This window comes from Solanum tuberosum, unplaced genomic scaffold, assembly GCF_000226075.1.
Source record: "Solanum tuberosum cultivar DM 1-3 516 R44 unplaced genomic scaffold, SolTub_3.0 scf00080, whole genome shotgun sequence".
Classification (NCBI taxonomy): domain Eukaryota; kingdom Viridiplantae; phylum Streptophyta; class Magnoliopsida; order Solanales; family Solanaceae; genus Solanum; species Solanum tuberosum.
In genome coordinates, this window is record NW_006239007.1 from 1,164,077 (window position 1) to 1,170,386 (window position 6,310).

A 6,310-nucleotide genomic window follows, 5' to 3' on the forward strand; every position below is an offset into this window, starting at 1 on the left:
TTTGTAGACCAAGAACAAGCGGAACGAATCCGAAAAGGGAAGGATCAAGCTTATTAGGGTTTCAAAGTTGTTTCGAGGTAGGTGATGGTTGTGATTCTATGATAGTGTGATGTAAGTTTGTTGTTGCTTCATTATGATACATGTATGTATGCGAATATTGCGTTATTGATCACACTTGTTGTAAATGAGGATAATTGAATAATTGTATGTCATGAATCACCTCTTGTTGTATGATTGTGAGAATATACATTGTGGTTTGTTGAATGGGTAGGTGTCACGATCCGACATACTAACTAGATCGGTTGCCACGTTCCGGCATAAATATGGGATCAGCTGTAACGTTCTAGCATAACTAACTGGAATTGGCTACAACATTCCGGCATAACTAACTGGGATCGATTGCCACAATCCAGCATAAATATGGGATCGGCTACCACGTTCCAACATAACTAACTTGGATCGGATTGCCACGTTCCGACATAAATATGGGATCGGATTGCCACATTTTGGCATAAATATGGGATCGGATTACGGTGTTCTGGCATGCTAACTGTTTGGGTTTAGGTTTGGGTTTGGGTTCCATGAGAGGACCATTGAATTGGGTTCCGTGAGGGGACCATTGAATTATGTTGTGTATCTACTTCTGATGAGTTCGTTCATTTCTAATGATGATTGATATTGGAAGACGGTATGTTGCTCTAAATTGATATAACTATGATATGTGAGAATCGTGAAGTTGTTCATTGTTCGTATATGTTGATGATGTTGTATATGTTTGATATGTGCATGTAATTATATTATTGTATTGACTAATGTATGTTACACTTAGTGGGATAGCCGCGTGATCCTACCAGTACACAGTGGTTATGTACTGATACTGCACTTGCTCTTTCTTTGTTGAGTACAGGGCATCTTCAGGTGGCTATTGATAGACCTCAGCTACGTGACTATGAGCGTGACCGAATTCAAGGGTGAGCTAGTTCTTTCAGGCTGCCATGGATCTTCCTTGTTTAAGTCCACTTTTTTCGGACTTAGACTTTTTGTTTAAGGTGTTGTTTAGTTTCGGGGTTGTACCCCTTATTCTTAGACTTGTCGTTAGTAGAGTTTTGGTACATTGACTTTTAGGTTCTAGGTATTAAATTTTCGCATTTGTTAGTTAATTAATTTGTTTTCATAGTTTAAATGTCTTAGTTTTGGTTTAGTTGCTTGTTTGAGTTGTAGTAGTGGTTCTCTCACTGGAGAGTGTGGGTGTCAATCATGACGGTCTAGGTCGTGACAAAGTTGGTATCAGAGCCTAGTTTCGTTGATCTCATTGTACCAAAGCGAGTCTAGTTGAATCTTGCGAAACAGTATGATGACGTCTGTACTTTTCTTCGAGAGGCTATAGGACTTTAGGAAAAACTCACTTCTTGCTACTCCTTCGTGCTATGACTTGAATCCAATTGGTATCTGGGTGATACAAATTGGTATCTTTCCTCCTTCACTCTATGGTTCGAACTAGATCAACAAAAGTGGTAACACCATCACTAGCAAGAGAGGATGTGTATAGACTACTGACAGTCGAATAGAGTCGCCATTTGGAACAAGTATCCATTGCCTCGGATAGATGACCTTTTTGACCAATTGCAAGGTGCATCAATTTTCTCTGAGATTGATTTAAGGTCTGGTTGCCATCAGTTAAAGATTGAGGCGGTTAAGAATTGGGTTCGACCAAGTTCTATGATTGAAATTAGCAGTTTTGTGGGGCTCGCTAGCTACTATTGTCACTTGTGGTATGAGTTGAGTCCTAATGGTATCTCCCGATTCCAATTGGTATCTCAACGGAGTGAACTAGACGTCGTAGTCTTGACGGAAGGGACACAAGGAAGTTAATTGCAACTGAGAAGGTTCCAATTGGTATCTGTCCCTAGGGGTGGTGTGAATGCATGGATGATCAATAAATGGTCATCCATGGAGTTAAATAATTAATTAAAAATTGGACTTATCTGTGAATTGTATCTTGGAAACTTTGAATGTGTGCTTCTGGTTGTCTGAATTAACTGCGAATGTGAAGTTGTAATTGCTTGAATGTGATGAGGTGATTATGTGCACATTAAATATGTGTCTGAACTTTGATATGTACAATTTGTTGGCCTGGTCGTTGAAGTTATGCAAGTTGTAAATACTTTAGTATCTTGAAACTCGTTGTGAAAGGAAGATCTTGACTAAGGATCGTGTGAGTGTCTGGGTGTATCCTGGGGATGTGTGGGTTGTGGTGCTGAATTGACAAGAATGAATTGGTTCGTGTATTATGGGATTGACTGGGGGTAGACAATGATTATCCTAGTTATGAGGATTATTAAAAAAAAATGATTGTGTTATAGTTGGGAACCTTTGGGGGGAATTAGAAAAGAAAAGAACCCCAGAAAAATTATTGGCAGGGGTTCTGTTTCAGTTTTGGCCGCTGGGATGGAACTTTTCCCGCCAAGGCGAGGCCGCCAGTGAGGGGCAAGGCGAGACAGAATCTTAACCCTGTCTCCCCTATTTTTCTAGTCATAATTATGGACCACGAATCATATCCGAACTAACCCCCGCGATCTAATTCAGTGTTCAACAATCGAATATAAGTTATACGGTGTGTTAAAATTATGGAGAACATGGGCATATGAAGAGGAAATCAGTGAGGCCGTAGAGGCCGAGGAAATGGTAATACAGGTAGAGGAGTAGTGCAACTAGGCAAGAAGGTTGCCCGTCAAGATGACAGGGCTCAATTTTATGTTTTTCGAGTAAGACCGAGTTTGAGGGTGTGATGCAGTGATCACAAGTATTGTTATTGTTATGACCGGATGACTATTATTTTGTTTGATCCGGGTTCCACTTATTCGTATGTGTCAGTTCAATTGCCTTGAGATTTTATGTGGTTTGTGATATACTTGATGCTCTCATCCATGTTTCTACCCCAATTGAAGAGGCAATCATAGTCACCAATGTATATAGTATTGTCCTGTTGTGTTGATGGATTTTCAGAGCTGGGTTGATTTGGTTATGTTGGATATGACTGACTTGATATAATCTTAGACATGACCTGGTTGTCCCTCTGTTATACCGGGCTTAATTGTAATACTAAGTCGGTAACTCTAGAGATCCCCTGTAGGGAAAGATTAGAGTGGGAAGGGGTGTACAAGCCTAAGCTAGCTAAGATCATATCCTCCATTCGGGCTAGGAAACTGGTAGGGCAGGATTGTTTGATGTAATTGGCTCATAATCGGGATGTTGAGGTCGAATCCTCCTCTATTGAGTCTATTCCTGTGGGGTTAGAATTGAGAGAGCTTAAAGCTCAAATCCAAGGGATTTTTTATAAAGGTTTCATCCATCCTAGTGCTTCCCCGTGGGGTGCTCCTGTCTTGTTTGTTAAGAAGAAGAAGGGTAGTATGAGGACTAGTGATTTTATCTTAAACCATAAAAGAGTGGATTGATACTGGAATGACAAGCTTATGGATAAAGAAAGTTCCATTGAGTATACTTGGGTGAAGGAAATTGAAGATTTTAGTAAGAAAATGTGTACCAAGATTGGGTTAGTCCTTTGAATTGATGAGTTTACCTGAGTTTGAGGTGTCGTGTTGATGAAATGTTGGTTTCATAGTGATAGTCAAGGCTGACTGAGTGTAATAGTAATAAGAGTTTGTGATGGATTGTGACGGGATACAACTATATAATAAAATTGTTGGTTAAGCAAATTTTTGTATAGTAATTACGACTTGCGAGTATCTAAAGGTTGTGGTTTTCTAAAATTCGGTGAGTAACGTGGTTGTATGGAACGTTTAAGAGATGGTGGGACACCATTCGAATAGAAATTAAAGAACTGGAGTCATAATGAAGAAAAATAGTGGGAGGTAGTACTGCCTTTAGAGAGAGGCGAGAGCAAGAATATTTTATTTAATTGCAAAGGTTGAAGAGATATCTTCAGAGGGGTAGATAATTGGGTTCAGAGACACATGATATATTTCATGATGATGTGGCTATGGTAATAGGGTCACAAGTCTGTCAGATTGGTTAAAAACTATTGAAAAGGAACTTGAGAAAGGAGTGTACAGACATTAGCTCGAGTGTGATGATAAGTGCTTTGTTTTATTTTGAGTTTAGTAATGAGTACGATTGAATTTTAGCAAAGGATATTGTGAAATCGATGGAGATGCGATCCATGATAAGCGAAGATCCATGAATTTATAAAAATCTTTGAGGTATAAGTTGATGTTGATAGATAAGGGGATTGTGTTACGGTTGAATTTACAATCCAGATTTTTCATTAAAAGTTTACATTCGTGGTGATATATTTTGCCAAGGTATGAATTTCAAGGTGGAGAATGATCAATTGTATCAGGTATTGAGCATTTGAAAAGACTTACACCTGGGTTGAGTCGTAAAGTTGATTTCTGTTGATTGTTAAAGTACCTTAGAAAGGTTTTCATTTAAATAGTGTTGATTTATAATAAGGTAAATGGTCGGACTGTTTATGATGGTTGTTAGTGTTGTGAGTATGATTCACTAGCTATGCTCTAGGAGTCATAATGAAGAAAAATAGTGGGAGGTAGTACTGCCTTTAGAGAGAGGCGAGAGCAAGAATATTTTATTTATGATTATTTCAAATGACATAATTGGTGTTGTCTTGGAGTTGTTAAGGTATTTTAGTGGTTCTACATGTACCACCTTGCTTATGAGAATTTATAGAAGAGCTACCGTGTGTATTTATGGTTGTCCGACAATCTAATATTTCATCTTGTCGTCGAGGTCATGTATCGATTATGTGTGGTTGAATGTAGGGATCATTGGGTCCAATTCTACTATTCTTAAGAGGTAATCTACAATTACTAAATCTAGCATTTCAATAGTGTTGTTGGAGGGGTTGTATACTTGGACATATCCCTCGATGAGTATCTGATTTCTAAAGATCAAAATTGTTATAACTTAAGCTCATGGGAATTTATGTTGTGGGATGGAGATGTTGTAAAGAACTGTGATTGTTTGGATATTATGATTGTGTGTTGGTTTGTTCAGGTTCACTTCTAATTGTAGCGAGTATTAATTTAGAATTTTATCATGGCTATGTGAGAAAGGATTTGTCCTGATGTTGTGCCAAAGTCCTTGATAACATGTTGCAGACATGTGTGCGATCAACTTTGGGGGTTATTGAGAATCACTTTTATTGTTAGTTTAGTTTACATACAACAATAATTATCACTCGAGGGTTGAGATGACTTCATTGAGACATTGTAAGGGAGGATGTGTAGGTATTCAATTGGTTGGTTTGAGGTTGGAGATGTGAAACCCTTAGGGGGGTAATGAGATTCAGTAAGAAGGGCATGTGATACAAGTATCCCCAGTAATTCGACGATTCAGATACTACTCTACCCTTACTTTAGCCAGTCTTTCCTAGTTGATCACTCGGGGACGAGTGATGGGTAAATTGGTATCCATTGTAACGACCTGAATTTCGTCATTATGGAAAAGCCAATGGAGAAAGAATAGGGGCCAGAAACATTTTCGTAGTAACTTGGATTTTCCCAACCTAGTCCAGATTTGGAGGAAATTGGAGTCATTAAGGTGTAGGGAAATCTGGTAACAATTGGGTGAATAATTTATGATTTTGATTACATGAGTAGTTAGATAACTCGTTAAGGAACTCGTACGACTTTACGGAATCGAATTTGGGCGAGTAGAACTCCCGAAAATGATCTTAGAGAGAACAGGTAACATTCTGTCTTCGTGTAGGCCGCCAGAGCGGGATTGGAGCCGCCAGAGCGGGATTGGAGCCACTAGAGCGGGGCCGCTGTAGCAGGATAGGTCCGCTGTGGCGGGCTAGATGCGACTTGAAGTCGTTAATAAACCCTTAAACGACCTTATTTGGCACTTTTTGATTTTTAGAGCTAAGGAGACGACCACAGGCGACTTCTTGACCGTTTTTCATCATTCTTGAGGCTAAAGGTAAAATTTTAAATCCCCAAATCCATTTTTTGATTCGTAAAACGTAATCTAGTGGGTCATTATCGATGGGGGAGGGTTTTGATCTAGAATTTATGGTGGAAAAAGTCCTAAATTGGGTATTAGGATCTTGGGTTTGGTGTAGGGTTATTGGGTTTGTTATAATCCGGATAATTAGACCTTTGATTGTTGATCCGTGCATATAAATTGTTATTTGTAGACCTAGAACAAGCGGAAAGAATCCGAAAAGGGATGATTCAAGTGCCTTAGGGGATTCAAGCTTGGATTCGAGGTAGGTGATGGTTGTGATTCTATGATTGTGTGATGTATGCTTGTTCTTGCTTCATTATGA